This window comes from Hylobates moloch, unplaced genomic scaffold, assembly GCF_009828535.3.
Source record: "Hylobates moloch isolate HMO894 unplaced genomic scaffold, HMol_V3 SCAFFOLD_11, whole genome shotgun sequence".
Lineage (NCBI taxonomy): Eukaryota > Metazoa > Chordata > Mammalia > Primates > Hylobatidae > Hylobates > Hylobates moloch.
Window position 1 is genome coordinate 49,107,971 of NW_026652286.1, and position 15,999 is coordinate 49,123,969.

At 52.7% G+C, this 15,999-nt stretch overlaps 1 protein-coding gene across 1 annotated transcript in view; it reads left to right on the forward strand.

Annotated features, from left to right (window-relative positions):
* Positions 1-8,373: 8,373 nt before the first annotated feature.
* The window catches only part of CAPN5 (calpain 5), a 53,702-nt gene continuing 46,076 nt past the window's right edge, over positions 8,374-15,999 (forward strand). The window contains exon 1 of the mRNA XM_032166987.2: positions 8,374-8,501. The gene's annotated coding sequence lies outside the window, so the exon portion shown is untranslated. The remainder of the gene's footprint in view (positions 8,502-15,999) is intronic.

Sequence of the window (15,999 nt, forward strand, 5' to 3'; positions counted from 1 at the left end):
AAAAATAAAAATTAGCCAGGCATGGGGATGCATGCCTGTAGTCTCAGCTATTAGGGAGGCTGAGGTGTGAGAATCAGTTGAGCCTGGGAAGTTGAGGCTGCAATGAGCCGTGATTGCACCACTGCACTCCAGCCTGGGCCACAGAGTGAAACCTTGTCTCAAAAAAAAACCTTGCACATGAATATTCAAAGCATTATTCACAGTAGCCAAAGAGTGGAAAAATCTCAAATGTCTGTCAACAGATGAATAAACAAAATGTGGTATATTAATACAATGGAATATTATCCAGCCCTAAAAAAGAATGAAGTACAGATCCATGCTACAACATAGATGGACCTTGCAAACATTATGCTAAGTGAAAGAAGCTAGACTTTGGAAGGCCAAGGCAGGAGGATCACTTGAGGCCAGGAGCTGGAGACCAGCCTAGGCAACATAGTACAACTCTGTCTCTACAAAAATTAAAAAGTTAGCTGGGCACAGTGGCACACACCTGTAGTCCCAGCTATTCAGGAGGCTGAGGCAGGAGGATCACTCAAGCCCAGGAGTTTGAGGCTGCAGTGAGCTGTCATCACGTGACTGCATGCCAACCTGAGCAACAAAGTGAGACCCTGTCTCAAAAAAAAAAAAAAAAAAAAGCCAGACAGACTCAAAAGGCCACATATTGTATGATTTCAGTATATGAAATACCCACAATAGCCAAATCCATTGAGATAGAGATTTGAGGTTGCCAGGGGATAAGGGGAGGGGGAAATGGAGAATGCTTGGGTATGGGCTTTCTATTGGGGTGGTGAAAATCCCGACCCCTAGATTAGCAGAGCATCCAATTTCTCTGTATTAGAGCCCTCCATCCAATTATAAAGACGAATCCAGTGGGGAGCGTGCTTCCTCTAACCAAGGGACCAGTAGTGCTTCCAAATCTCCACAAGTAGTGCCTTGTGGAGATGTTACTGGAAAGGACTCCCAATCTGAAATTAGATAGTGGTGATGGTTGCACAATTTTGTAAATATACCAAAAACGATAGCATTTTATACTTTAAAGGATAAATTTTATAGCATGTAAATGATATCTCAATAAGAAAAGTAAAAAAGATATAGTCAGAGAAGTGTCACTCCGCCCTCTTCCCTGCTATCCTATCCCATTCACCAATTCTTTCCACTCCTTTCCACCTGTCCCTATAGGTAACCAGTCTCATCAGTTTCTGATCTTTCCTTCTTGTATTTCTCTGCATAGATGAGCAGACACCTGTGTATGTTCTTATATTGTCTTCTCTCTCCATGTGTGTTGTGGGACTCACAGTGTATCAATTCAATGTGCTCCTTCTCATTTTCTTTTACAGCTGCTTAATGCTCCATTGCCTGAATATACTACGATTTATTCAACCACTCTCCCACTTGTGGGTATGTAGATTGTTTCCAGTATTTGCAATCAAAAAGAACGCGTCACTGAAAAAGGCTTTGCATGTGTATTTCCATACTGCCAGAGGTATGGGTTCTGAGTAGATTCTGAGAAGTGGAGTTGCCTCAGGTTAAAGGGGACATGCATATGTAATTTTCTTAGGTATTACCAATTCCCCTAGAATTGTACCAAATTGTATTCCCACCAGCAACAGCTGTGAGTGACTGTTTCCCTACAACTTGGTGAACAGAATGTGTTGTGATCATTTTTATTGTCAGTCTGAAAAGTGAAAAATGGCATCTCACTGTGGCTGTGATTTGCCTCGCTCTAATTACCAGTGTCCTTGAATATTTTTTTCATAAGTTTGAGGGCCATTTTCATCTCTTTTTTGGTTAGTTACCTGTTGGTGCCTTTCCCCTCACTTTACCATTGGATTTGGTGGTTTGTGGTATTTTGTTACAGCAGCCCGAGCTAACTAAGACAGGTGGCTTTGTTTTTTACACTTAGATCCCTGATCCATTCAGTTTATTCTTTCGTTGGATGTGTGCTATGGTTTAGATTTTTGTCCCCTCCGAGGCTCAGGTTCAAACGTGATTTCTACGGTTGGAGTGGGGCCTGATGGGAGGTGTTTGGCTTATGGAGATGGTCCCTCATGAATAGACTGATGCCTTCCCTGGGGGTGAGTGACTTCTCACTCTCTTAGTTCCTGGGAGAGCTGCTTGTTGAAAGATTCTGGCACCCTCTCCCCTCTCTCTTGCTTCTCCTCTTGCCATGTGATATCTGCTCACATCAGCTCTTCTTCACCTTCCACCATGAGTGGAAGCAGCTTGAGGCCCTCACCAGATGCCCAGTCTTGAACTTTCCAACCATCAGAATTGTGAGCCAAATAAACCTTTTTTCTTTATAAATTACCCAGTTTCAGGTATTCCTTTATAGCAACACAACACAAAATATGACAGTGTAACATATGGATTTAATTTTATCTTTTTCCAAATGGCTCCCAGTTGTCCCAGCACTATATATTGCAAAGTCTATGTTTAGTGTGTAGCAAAGACAATATCTCAAATTAGTGGGGTAAAGATGTTTTGGGTCTAATCCTAAATTTTCTAGTCTTTTCCAATTTATCTATTCATGTACCAGAACCATCCCAGTTTTAATTACAGAAGTTTTTTTGTTTGTTTGTTTAATGTCTGGCAAGTCTAGCTCTCTCTCATGGTTTTTCTTTTCCAACGTCTTCCTATCTGTTCCTGCAAGTTTATTTTTCTATGTGAACTTTTGTATCAAAATGTCTATCTTCATAAAATACCTTGCTGTTTCTTTTATTGGGATTACATGGAGTTTAACATTAACTTAGGGAGGACTAACACCATTACAATGTTGACTTTTCCTGTGCAAACAAAGAGATATTTTTCCATTTGTTTTCCTTTCGTGTCTTTCAAAAATGTTCTAAAAATTTCATCATGGCCAGGCGCGATGGCTCACGCCTGTAATCCCAGCACTTTGGGAGGCCGAGGTGGGCAGATCACCTGAGGTCAGGGGTTTGAGACCAGCCTGGCCAACATGGTGAAACCCCATCTCTACTAAAAATAAGAAAATTAGCCATATGTGGTGATGCACACCTGTAATTCCAGCTACTAAGGAGGCTGAGACACAAGAATCACTTGAACCCAGGAGGTGGAAGTGAGCTGTTGTCCAGCCTGACGACAGAGTGAAACTCTGTTTAAAAAAAAAAACATTTCCTCATATAGGTTTATACATAAAGGCCATTATATTTTACATGTTAATTTTGTATTCTGCTACTTCACTGAACTCCTTTACTATTTGAATTAGTTTTATCACTGATTCTCTGGGGTTCTTCAGGTGTATTATGCCATATGTAAATAGAAATAGTTCTCCTCCTTCTTTACCATTCTTAGGCCTCCAATTGATTTATCTTGTCTAATTGCATTGGCTAATACATCTAGTACAACATGGAATAGTAGTGGAGATAATGGCATCCTTGCCATGTTTCTCTTCTTTCTTTCTTTCTCTCTCTCTCTCTTTTTTTTTTTTTTTTTTTAGAGTCAAGGTCTGACTCTGTCACCCAGGCTGGAGTACATGGCATAATCAGGGCTCACTGCAGCCTCAACCTCCTGTGCCCAAGGGATCCTCCCACCTCAGCCTTTTGAGTAGCTGGAACTACAGGCAGATGCCACCACACCTGGCTTTGTTTTTTGTTTTGTAGGGATGGGGTCTCATTTTGTCACCAAGGCTGGCCTCAAACTCCTGGCCTCATGCAATCCTCTCATACCAGTCTCCCAAAGTGTTGGGATTGCAGGCATGAACCACTGTGCCTGGCCCTTGTGATGTTCTTGATCTGGAAATGCTTCCAGTGTCTCTTGATTAAATAAGATGCTGGTTTATAGGACTATATCTTATCATATTGAGAAAGTATCCCTCAACTCCTGTTTCACTGAGTGTTTTGATCATGAATGGGTATTGAATTTTGTTAAAGCTTTCTTAGCATTTATAGAGAAACAAATGAGCATATTATTCTCTCCTTAGGTTCATTCATATGGTACATGCTTGTTGTACATTGAATTGGATCCCATAGAAGGAATCAACCCTGATGATACCTTTATCAGAATTAGGGATACCTTTATCTTGAACTTCTAGCCTCCAGGACTGTGAGATAATACATTTCTGTCGTTTAAGCCGCCCAACTTGTCGTTATGGCAGCCCTAGGAAACTAAAGCAATGCTATTAATGGATGGATTTTTCTAATATTAAAGCTACTGTGGAGGCTGAGGCGGGAGAATCGCTTGAACCCGGGAGGTGAAGATTGCATGCAGTGAGCTGAGATCACACCACTGCACTCCAGCCTTGGCGACGAGCAAAACTCCATCTCAAAAAAAAAAAAATCAACCTTGCATTCTTGGAATAAATCCCCTTGGTCTGACTGGTTTTTAATAATATCCAGAATAGTAACAAAATATAAGCAGTGTTTCAGAAAACGATGGACTTGAAAACAACTCAGAGGTCATCTTGTCTCAATATCCCGATTTCCATCATACCTGTTCTGCCCTGGAGTCCCTTGTGAGCTCCCATTTTTGACCACACAGGGGAGCACCATTAGCAGCCGTTCCCCACTGAAAGTTCTGTGTCTGACTGGCCTTCTCACCCTGCAATCTTGACCCGCCCCCGCTTGCCTGAGCTGGCCAGATGAGAACGGAATGAACTGGTTAACAGGGTGATTTTTAATATTCCTCCTAGAGACACCAAGCCTTAGGAGCCTCCACTTTGAGCCACTCCCCATGCCACGGCTTCCTTTAGGGTTCCCACACAAATAGCTAGACAATTAGGTCTGTTGGGATTAAAAAATACATGATTATTATAAGTTTCACCTGGGAAATCCTATTACACACAGGAGCAGTGAAGATAGGGGTTTTCTGACCTGGGCAGAGAAGATTCTGTCTCTAGGCTCTGGTAAGATAGAGGGTATAGAGTCTGGCAGAACCAGGAAGAGAGGGGTGGATCAGCTCTGGGTGACAAAAGGCTCTCCCAGGTAGAGGGGAATGGGCTGTGCTATGAGGAAATGAGTTCTCAGTTACAGTGACATCCAAGCATTGGTGGGACAGCCAGTCAAGGAGCCTGCGGAGGTGACCTTTCCCTGGAGGAGACAGGAAGAGGGGAGGGAAAGGCCACAAGAGTGGAGTCAGACAGGGTAGGTTTGGACTCCAGTTACTAATTGTGTGACCTGGGCATCTCCCTGAGGCTTTGTTCTGTCATCTGGAAAATGGACTAATCAGAGCTGCTGCAGAGGGCGGTTGTGAGAAATGGGAAGTGCACCTCCACATCAGGCCCTGCAGTGGTGCCATTAGATGACTCAGTTTATAAAAACTGACCAGCAGGATCCTGGGGCCAGAGCATCATCAAAGTCCCACCTTTTCCCCAACCTTGTTGGGCAGATCTGGCTCTTCCTGGCTTATCATGGGGACCTCTCTCTCCCCCAAGAGCAGGGCCAATGCTCTCTCCACCCGGCCACCACAGTGGGTGTCCTGGGCAGGTCACTCTCACTAGGCCTCTTTCCTCACCTGTCGGAGAAGGTGGAGCTGCTGGAGATGGTTAAAGGACTGGGCCCTTCCAGTGCTAACCTGCTAGGGTGGCTGGGCTTCTCACTGGCCATGAGTGCATGTCTCTGCTTCTGGGACTCAGTGTCTTCACAAAATGAGCGCTGGGCCAGATGACAATAACACCAGCTAGCACATGCTGAGCTCTTACTCCAAGCAAAGGGCCACCATGAGGGCTCCATATGGCCCGGCCCATTTAACCCCACAACAACTCCGTGGTGCGACTGTTGCTATGCTGGCTTTATAGGAGAGGATACTGGCACAGTGAGGTTGGGTCACTTGTCTGAGGTCACTCAGCTAATATGAGCCCAGGCAGAGTCCATGCTTGCAACTATTGCACAATACCTTCTTGTGGCTCCAATGCTTTGAGATACAGAAGGGGGTCTGAGCATCCTCTGAACCCCATTGTTTTGTGGGCTGAGGCAAACATGCCTTCTCAGACACAACTCCAGCTCCACCTTGGAACACATGGGAGTTGCCCAGCCCAGAGACAATGCTGCCCAGTATCCTACACAACTGGGCCTTTATCGAGCCCCATGACTTGCCTGTACCTGGTCATCACACACTCCAGCTAGAAGCCCATTTTACAGACAGGGAAAAGGATAGAGGACCTGCCCAGATCACACAGCCAGTAATTGGCAGAGCGAGGACTGGAGCCCAGATCTACTTGGCTCTACCAAGTGCTGCTGTCTTCCTGACAATGACCCTTGGCCTCTGCCCTCCAGGAACTTTGGCCTTGCAGGGGAAACCTTGGCCCCACCAGCAACTCTGAGAGACGCAGCCTGAGAAGGGCCATAGGTGAGGGGTGGATGCTGAGCAAGGGAGCTTTGGGATGCTGCAGCACAGGGAAGATGGAAGAGTCCTTCAGACGGCCACAGATCAGCATGGGCAAGGTTTCAGGTGGGGAGAGTAGAGCCCCTGAAATGACTCTTGAAGGGCTGGTGAAGCTGCTGCTCCCAGTACAGGGCATGGAATGAGGTTAGGGGAGATGGGGGAGTCAGATGGGGTGCAGTCTTAGAACACTCTTCTGTGGGTGGCGGAACACTCTTCTGTGGGTGGCGGGTCTCAGCTGCATATGTGAAAGTCTTCTTTGGTTGGATAGGAGGCTCCTGAGGGGGCTGGGGCTACTCTTAAGGGAGAAGCATCTGGGTGGCCTGGGACAGAGGCAGGGAGGTTGGGGAGAAGCTAGAGAAGTCCAGGTGACTGTGAGGTGAGGCAGATACTCCTCTTAGTGGAAATGAAGGAAAATCGTGAGTCCTTTCAGGGGGAATTTCAGGCAGCTAGCTAGCTTTGAGAAGTAAATGAGCACCTTGACAAGCAAGAAGGTAATTGAAGCTTCAAACAAGGGCCACCCAAATAAGTTAGAGCCACAAGATGTCTGGTTCCCTATAGAAACTAAAGATAACATCTTGACCTATGTCCCTGAATTGTTTTTCACAGCTGTCGCTTAGGCCTCAGATAAGTGAGGGCTGTTCTTTAAATTTTTTCCCAAGAGTTCTGTAAAGAGTCACACCCATAAGCCAATGCTTAACACTCCTATCTGTGGACCCCAGGTTTTTAGACAGTCTTGCTTCCTAAATCAATTGCAAATCACAGAATCTCTGAATCCACCTATGACCCTGCCTCAAAATATCTCACCTTTTTGGGCCAAGCCAACACGTATAGCTCCAGAGTATTTATTTATGACTTTGCCTATAACCTCTGTCTCCCCACCTTTAAAAACCCTTACATGTAAACCATTGGGGAGTCCGGGTCTTAAGCATTAGCTGGCCTATTCTCCTTGCTTGGCACCCTGCAATAAATGACTCCCTTTCTGCTGCTGCAAATCCTGATGTCAGTGTTTGGCTTTGCTGCACTGGATGGGCGGACCCAAGTTTGTTTCGGTAACACAAGAGATTGACGAAATCATTAACTGAGACTTGGAAACAAATTGGAGGGAGAGAATGAACGGGCCTGAGATGCTCCACCAGCGAGTGGGCTGATGGGCTCATCAGATCAGATGGGCGTCTGTCCTGCTGCCTCAGGGCGGGAGATGGTGGCACCCCTGAGCCCCTACTGTAGGCAAGAACTAGTCACCTCTAAACCTTCTCTATCGGATTCCCCAAGCGGCCTGGGGTGGGTAGAGATTGTAGTCCCCATTTTACAGATCAGGAAACCGAGGCTCCGTGCCATCCCAGGGCATTCCGGGAGCCAGTCATGGACAGGGAGTCAAACATGAGCCCGAGCCCGGGAGCCCATCGCAGCACGGGATTAAGTCCTCAACACGGGCCGGGGTCAGTTTTCCCATCTGACAGAGGCCCTCTGCTGCTCACAGGGGCCTGGGCTCCCACTTCTCCATCCGAACACTTGGGATGGATGTGAAGGTGGAGCCCGGAAAGGGAGGGGCGCCGCCCACCAAGTCCTGGTTCTGGCAGGCACCCTGGCCCTAGCGGGTCCTCGGTATTAGACGCCGGCCCCAAGTCAGCCGCGGCCCCGGCCCGCCCTCTGGGGGCTGAACCCCAGCCCCGGCCCGATCCCTCACGGTGCAGCCAGCCCTTGGGAGGCTGCCCACGGGGATGCGCACCAACCGCAGACAGATAGGCTGGGAAGGAGGGAGAGCGAGGGCCCGACCGAGCCAGTAGAGGCGGTGGGTGCCGCTAGGGGCCCCAAGTCCCCCTTCAACATCAGGGCTGGAACCAGACCGCTCCTCTGAGCGGCCGCCCACGGCGCCAGTGCGCATGGGCGCACCACCCGGCCGCCCACCCCGCCCCACGGGAGACCACGCCTCCGGCTCGAAACGGGCAAATGGGCGGAGGCCCCGGGCGGGGCGGGGCGGAGCCGGGCCCAGCTGGCCGAACCCGGGGAATGAGAGCTCCAGCCCCCGCCCCAGGCCAGTCCCAGCTGGATCTCCGGCCAGAGCCCGAGGCTGCTGCGCCGGGCGGCTGCAGCCTCCGCTCCAGCGCCCGCGCCGTGCCCTGCATCCCGGGAGCCCGGCTGGACCCGTGGCGGCGCGGCCGGTAGGAGGCGGGCGGAGGGAGGCGTGTGCTTGTGTGTGTGTGTGTGTGTCTGTGTGTGTGTGTGTTTCAGGGGGGTGTGTGCGGGGGCAGCGCGGGCCAGTGAGTGCTCCGGGACCACGAATCAGTGGAGGGGGCTGCACCTCCCGCGGGCCCGGGGGGAAAGGAAGTGAGCGCTGGCTGGGGGGCGGGGTCCTGGAGGATCCGCCTGGGCTCCCTCGACTCGTCCCCACCCCCACCCCCACCCCCACCCCCACCCCCGGCGAGGAGTCTTTTTTTCACCTCCCTCTGGGTGTCTCCGAGTTGTTTTCCTAGTGCGGACGCGTTGGAAGCGCCTAACACCCGGGGCTAGACTGTCACTTCCTCTCATCTTCCTTACAGTTCCCCCTCTTCTCTTCCCTCCTTAACACCCCTTTCATCCCTGCAATCCACCAACCCCTTCTGGGTGCTCCCCCACCCAGGCTTGGGGAAGGGGCAGGGCCGAGGCTCCTGCTGCCCCAGCCTATCCGCTTCTTGGCACTCCTCCCCAGGTTGAAAGGGGGCTTTTCTCCTTGACTGCACGTGTGTGTGTGTGTGTGTGTTGCAGGAGTGTGGGAGAGTGGTCTGGGAGGGAATGGATCTTTGGTTTCTCAGACCTCAGAGTTCCCACCTCTGTTCCTCTGGGTTGGGGGTCTCGGAAGACTGGCCTAGGGGACCAGAGGCGAAATAGGACCAAAGATCATTAACAGGTGCGACGTTCTCTCTCCTAGTCATTTCATGTGGTGGGATTCACCCCCAAGTTCCATACAGATGAGAAGAGTGGGGCACAGAGAAGCGAAGTCAGCTGCCCTCTCAGGACTGCTGAGCCAGAATTTGAACCCAAGTCGGCCTGGCTCTCATCCCAGAGTCTACTCCCTACACCTGTGGTTTAGAGAGGAAAGTACTGAGGGGGACTATCCTAGGACTCTGGGGAAAGAGAGATCTGGGCAGACTTCTTGGAAGAGAAGAGAGGGGCTTAAGGGTGAGGCTCAGCCAACTCGATGAGTCTGAGGCCTGCTGGGGGAACCGCTGTGTTTCGAAAGGATTGACACCTCCCAGGCTCCTCGGGCTGGTCCTTGCTCCTGTCCCCAGGGTCCAGGGGTGGGGTGGTCTGGCTGCCTTTGCCTCCTGGGCAGGGTATGGTGGGCCCCGCTGCTTCTGCAGGCCAGGCCAGGCTAGTTGCCAGCACACAGAGGTGCTCAGGTGGGGTCTTTGCCCTGAGGAGCCTCTCTTCTGACAAGACAGGCAGTGGGTCTACAGATAAGGCCCTGCCCAGAGTTGTACCCAGTGCTGGGAGCATAAGACAGGGACTGATGGGTGCCTGGGAGCTGGGGATGAGTTCACTTGCAGATTCGTTGGGGCTGGGTCTCGAAATCCACCAAGCAGAAAAGAAAAGGCAGGGCATTGCAGCCCCAAGGAACAGCATGAGTAAAGGCCTGGCAGTGTGAAAATGAATGCTGGTGGGGTGGATTGCAGATTAGATAGGTCAGGTGTGTCCAAGAAGGGTCACCTTTGGCTGCAGTAGTGGGTGGGCTTCCACTGAGGCCTGTAAGGAGGAGGTCAAAGCAGGGAGAGGGCCCTCCCTTCTGCTCTCCTCTGCTCCCCACCCAGGGCTAGGCTTGGCAGGGCAGGAGGGGCCCTGATAAAGGTTCCCAGAGCAGGGGTGCTGGGGGCAAGAGGTGCCCAGGGGCTACACAGGGTCCCAGTGCTGGGGGAAGGTAGATGGGGCTGCCTCTGTGAGATGGGGACCACCATTGGGGGTGGAGCAGGTTGGGAGTAAGTTGACAAGTTGACTGTTGGACAGGGTGGTTGTGAGATGCCTGTGGGTTTTTGTGGGTGACATCTGGGACACTGCTCCCAGGCCAGCACTGTCTGTCTGTTTCTGCTCCTGCTTTCCTGGCAGGCTCTCAGATCAGCCCTGGAGTCCTGGTCCCCAAACAGGAGGCCTCCTGCGCCCTCAGTGGGCACCCTCTCCTACCTGCAGGGCCTAAATCATGTGTCTAATCTTTCTCTTGGCTGAGACCATCTCTATACCTTCCTACTTGCCTATGACCTTGAGGCGGAGAACTTCCCTTTTCTGTCTCAGTTTTCTCATGTGCAGAATGGGGATAAATGCTGCCTATTCACAGGGACTCGGGGGATGATGAAGATGAACTTAGATCATGTCACTGAACGCATCTTTCTAAGTACATGGTGTCTGGTAGCCATTGTTACTAATAGCAGCTGGCAATCAGCATCACTTAGTTCCCTCCCTGGGGATGAGGGGCTGACTTTGGGAGAAGAAGGGTGGAAGGAAACAGGCCTCTCCTATTGAAGCGGAAGCCTCTCTTGGCTTTAGTGGGTGAGGGGGACTGCTTATGGGAGCGATCTCTATCTGCCTGACCAAGTCTCCTGGCTTCCCCCAAAAGCTTCTAGCCCCTGAGGAGAGGCAAGGGCTGAGCAGCCGGGAGCACCCTAGAGTACAGCATGTGAAGGTTGAACAGAAAGCCCAGCAGCAGGCCCTGGGCTCCCCCAGCTGCAAAGAGCAGGGTCTGCAACACCCCCCACCCCTCCCCGGCAGCCTCCTGGGCAGCTGGCAGCAGTCTCTCTGCAGCTGGGCTTTTCACCCGCTCTGTCTCTGTCCCTATCTATTCAAGTGTTTTGAGTGCCTTCAGAGCCCCTCCCAGGCACCTCTCGAGTGCCCTCAGAGAACTCTTCTGCCTCTCCATCCCTGGTCCCTGCTCAAAACTTTCCTGGGCTCACCGTGGTCCTGAGGCTTGGCCTTCCTGCTGCCCACCTCTGAGCCCTCCTCCGGGCTGGTGGAGACGCCCTGGGATTGCCTTGCTTCAGTGCAGGCAGAGCTGCTCACTTGCCTGTGGCCTCAGGCTTTGCCTTTCCCTGCTCACCCAAGGCAAAGGGGCCAGGTCCCTTTGCGTTTAGAATCTGGATGTCTTAGGAAGCCAGCCTCAGGCTTGGACGGGGAAGCTGTGGATGATGCGTGCTTACCCGCAAGGGCCTGGGTTACTGCTCCACATTCTGGTTGTTTGCACGTGTGCTTCCAGGGACCCGAGCTTTCCCAGGGATAGGGGTCTGGGTGGGCAACAGCTGAGGCTGCTGTGGCCTGTGGGTGTGTGCTGTGGTTTTCTCCCACAGTGGGCATGCGGGAGAAGGGGCTGGTGACCAGAGCACACCAAAGCCCATCCACTGGTCCCCAGCTGCCCTTCACTGTCAGGATGTGCCCCGGGGGATGGTGGGCAGAAGGCTGGGAGCCTATTGGCTTGACCCACCTTCCCTGCCCAGCCAGCCCCTGCTCAGCCAGTGCCCCCTGCTGCTGTGTAACTTCTGCCAGTTGGAGTGAGGTGGGACCCAAGTGATTTGTTACTCACAGCAGGAACTAAGAAACTGGTGTGGGGTGACTTGTACAGTGGAGCAACTCAAGATGTAAGAACTTCATTTCCCTCATGGGCTTCTCTGGGCAGGAGAGGTGGGTGGGGCCCCATGACCCCCTGGCTCCCATTAGCTATTCAGGAACGGCATCGTTCAAGAACATACTCCTTTCCTATCACTGTTGTGACAAATTGCCACACTTGGTGGCTGAAAACAACACAGATTTATGCTCTTACAGTTACGGAGAAGTCCCCCATGAGTCTAATGGGGCTAAAATCCAGGCTGGCTTCTTCTGTGGGATCCAGGGGAGAGTCCGTTCCGTGTCTCTTCCAGCCTTGGGTGGCTGCTGGCATTCCTTGTGGCAACATCGCCCCAGTCTCTGCTTCTGTTTCATTGCTCTTTCCTCCTCCGCAGGCAGATCCCCTCGCCTCCCTCTTATAGGGACACTTGTGATTACATTCAGGGCCCACCCAGATAAGCCAAGATCGTCTCCCCGTCTCAAAATCCTTAATCGCATCTTCAGAGTCCCTTGTGCCATACAAGGTGTCATTCACAGGTTCTAGGGATTTGGTTGGGAGTATCTTTGGGGCCGTCATTCAGCCCACCCCAGGAGCTGACTGCAGCGTCACTGCAGGCACCATTCCCAGCTCCCGCCCCCACCCCAGGGCCCACCGAGGCTGGCTTCCCCAGTCACAGTCCTGTTTCCCCCAGGAGGTCACTCACAATGTCTGTCTCCCCTCCAGCCTGGGAGCCTTGGAGGCTGGGTGCTGCTGTAGCCCTGGCCCCAGTGTCCAGCCTGAGCCCCTGGTGGCCAGAGTTCAGGGATGTTTGGAAGAAGGGCATCCCTGGCACGGCCGCATGGGTGGCCCCGATGTCTGGACCCTGCCTGCATTTGACAGCGTGCTGCTGGGCCTTTCAGGGTGGAGTGCAGCTCATTTCAGACATTGACACAATAAGCCCAGTGCTTTGCAGGGTCATTTGATGCTCACCATCACCCTACAAGGGGGCGGGGCTGGGGAGTCCTGCTTTACAGGTGAGAATACCAAGGCCTATTACGGCCAAGTCCTGTCTGGCATGTGGGGTCAGGTGAACAGGCTGGGCTAGTAGAGCAGAAAATACCTTTATTTTACAGATGAGAATTCTGTAACAAAGAGGTTAACAGCTTTGCCCCTCGCTGGCCTCAGTCTCTCCATCTGAGGATGGGTATGTGGACAGGATGTTGCCCAGCCTGACATCTTGGGGCTCTGGTTCACCCTCTGCCTGGGTATGGGGAGCAGGCGCTGGCATTCTAGGCTGCCATGGCCAGGAATAGGAAGTGGCTTAGAGCAGTGCGGTGGGCCTGGAAGGGCTGCTCACCCAGAGACATGGTCTGCCATTGCAGGAGGGGGTAAGCCCTCTGGCGCCTCAGGAAGAACCCTAGCCAAACCCCAGAGGCCCGGCCTGCCTACTGCAGACCTGCCCCTGTGTGAGTCTCCTTTCTATCCTCCTGGCCAAGGCCACACCATACTGGGCCCCTCTTCTCTCTCAGGGGCCTGCCTATAGCCTGGCCTCCCTGCCTGCATCTTGGGTCTCCTTTCCTGTTGACCTTCTCATACATCATTGCACCCCATCTCATGCCTGAGTTCTTCGCCTGGCTTTCAGGGCCGGCCGCAACCTGGCTGTGGCAATATTTCTCTACTTCCTCTTCCCTCTCCCCTGCACCCTGTCCTCCAGACTTGCCTGAATGATTTCTTCCTCCAGAATAATCTTTCCTCCCCCAAACCTTCTACCTCCTCCATCTCTTGAAATCACAATCTACCCTCTGAGATCCCGTTTTGATGCTACTTCCTCCATGCAGCCATCCCTTCCTGGTGTGAACGAATCACTCCCTTTGAGAGCAGACCTCGCTGCCTTGTACCAAAGCCTCTGCCTCTCGCCTTCACCAGGGTGACCTCTAGGGCAGATTCCCATCTGACTCCTCACTGCCCCTTGGTCAGGCACAGGGAAGGTGTGCGAGTGAAGTTGGAATGGGAGACACACCTGAGCAGGACACCCAGGGCTGGAGAGTGGGTCACTGCCCGAGGGAGGGGTGGTGGGCCAGGCTGAGCAGGACTTTGACATGGGACAGGTTCGTACCTCTGCCCTGAATGTCTTCTTTCCCCTCAGAGCCTCTGTCTCCCATTTGTGTAATGAGAACAGCACAACTCATTTCTGAGGTTGTGCAGGAGCTTGCGCTGAGGAATGGCACACCTCAGTTTCCCAAAGTGAGAGATGGGCACTGTCTCACCAGTCTTTAAACCTTGAGTCTTGGAGACAAGTCTAGGGACTCGAGTCTAGGACTGCCTGTGCAGGAAGTGGAGCAAAGGGCTGTCCTGGTGATAAACCCGCCAGATTGAAAAATAGTGTGCAGTGTTCCCCTCCCTGCCACTCAATGGTGAGAGCCTGTGGCCAGAGAGGGCAGGAGCTTTCCTGGGCTCATGCAGCACGGTGAGGTAGAAGTGGCTTCAGTGACCTGATCAAGTCCCATTTTGTTAGGTTGTCTCTCCTGTGGGGAGTGAGCGAGCACACAGCCCCCACCCCACCCCAGGTGAGAGAGAATGTCCTGCACAGGGACGCCCAGCTGTATCTACCTGCTGTCAGCACTTTCTCTGCAGGACCTGGTGCTGGACTGGGAGCCCCAAGGTAGGGTGGCCACCGCACTGGGTTGCCTGGGACTGTGGGTTTCCCGGATGTGGTTCTTTCAGTGTTAAAACTATGATGAGCTGCTCGCCCAAGGCTTGGCCTGGGGCTGCCCCCTGCCCAACAGTTTCCACCTCCACGAGTGTGGCCAGGTCCTTGGCTTCTTCCTGTCCTGCCCAAGGCCTGCAGGAACCCCTGACCTGGAACACCCTTTCAGAAGCTCCTCTCCCTTGGCCGCTTGCTTACAGATGCTGCTTACACCAGCGGCTCCTGCTGTCCTACACTCCCTCCTGCTCACAGCACCCTGGGCGGGACCCAATTCCCAGATGAAGAACAGCTGCAGGGTCAGGCCTCTGACTCAGTCAGAGTCACACAGAGCCAGGCCTGCAGGCCAGCACAGCCCTCACATGCACCACCAGGGGACATCACGGCTGCAGGACCACCATTCCCCCAGGACCAGCCGGAGACCCCATTCCCCATACACGCTTGGCCCTGCTGGCAAGGCCCTCTGTGTCTCCTAGCAGGGGAGTGGCCTGGTGGGATTTATGTTAGAAAGATCACCCAGCAGCCGGGTGGAGAATGGATTGGACACAGAAACGATAAGGGAAGGGGAGGGGAGAGGAGGAAATAGACAGGATTTCCCAGCCCTGGTGCCAGCTTGCCTGGTGGTGGCTGGAGTGACTCACTGGGCCTGGCTGCCTTGGTTCTGGCGCCAGAACCCAGGAGTCCAGAGCTCTGGGTGGCCCAGGGGCTGGGAGCCTGAGGTGGCTCTGAGCCTGGCTGTCCCTCCACAGCACATTCTCCCTCCCCACCCTGCCATCCATTCCTCAGCACACAGTGCGTCAGAGAGACAGGGGCCTGGGAGGTCACAGTACATCCACAAAAGGTCAAAGAGACATGCTTTAAGCATCTTATTAGATGGTGACTTAGGGAGCAGATGGAGGATGGGGGTATGGGATAGAAGGGGATAAATACATTAACAAAATCAAAAACACAAATAACCAGGCAGCCACCAAATGGAGTTTCTGCCCTTTCCAGTCCCCTCTGGCTTCTGGCCTTCCCTGCAATGGCTCAAGCCAGGGCTGTTCCAGTCCTGGGTCACTGCATCAGCATCTGACCTTTAGTCTTGCCCCTGGCTCCCCTGTGCCCCAGTAAATGCCGATGTCCCTCTGCCTGGCATCCCCAGCCCTGCAGAGCTGGTCCTGCCAGCTTCCCCCCAGGCTCTACCCACCCAGTGTCCTCCCACCTTTTCCCCCTCCCTGTGCCGCATCGTGCCCTGCTGTGCCCTTGCTGATTCTGGCCTATCCTTCGGGCCCTGCTCAGGTTCCATCTCAGAAGGCCACCACCATTCCCCCCGGCCCCCTCCTCATCAGCCAGCTCAGCGCCAGCCCAGGTCGGGCACCAGCAAAGATGTGCAAGTTGGAGTTGACTGTGTCCCCTGAATAATGAAGCCCCAGCT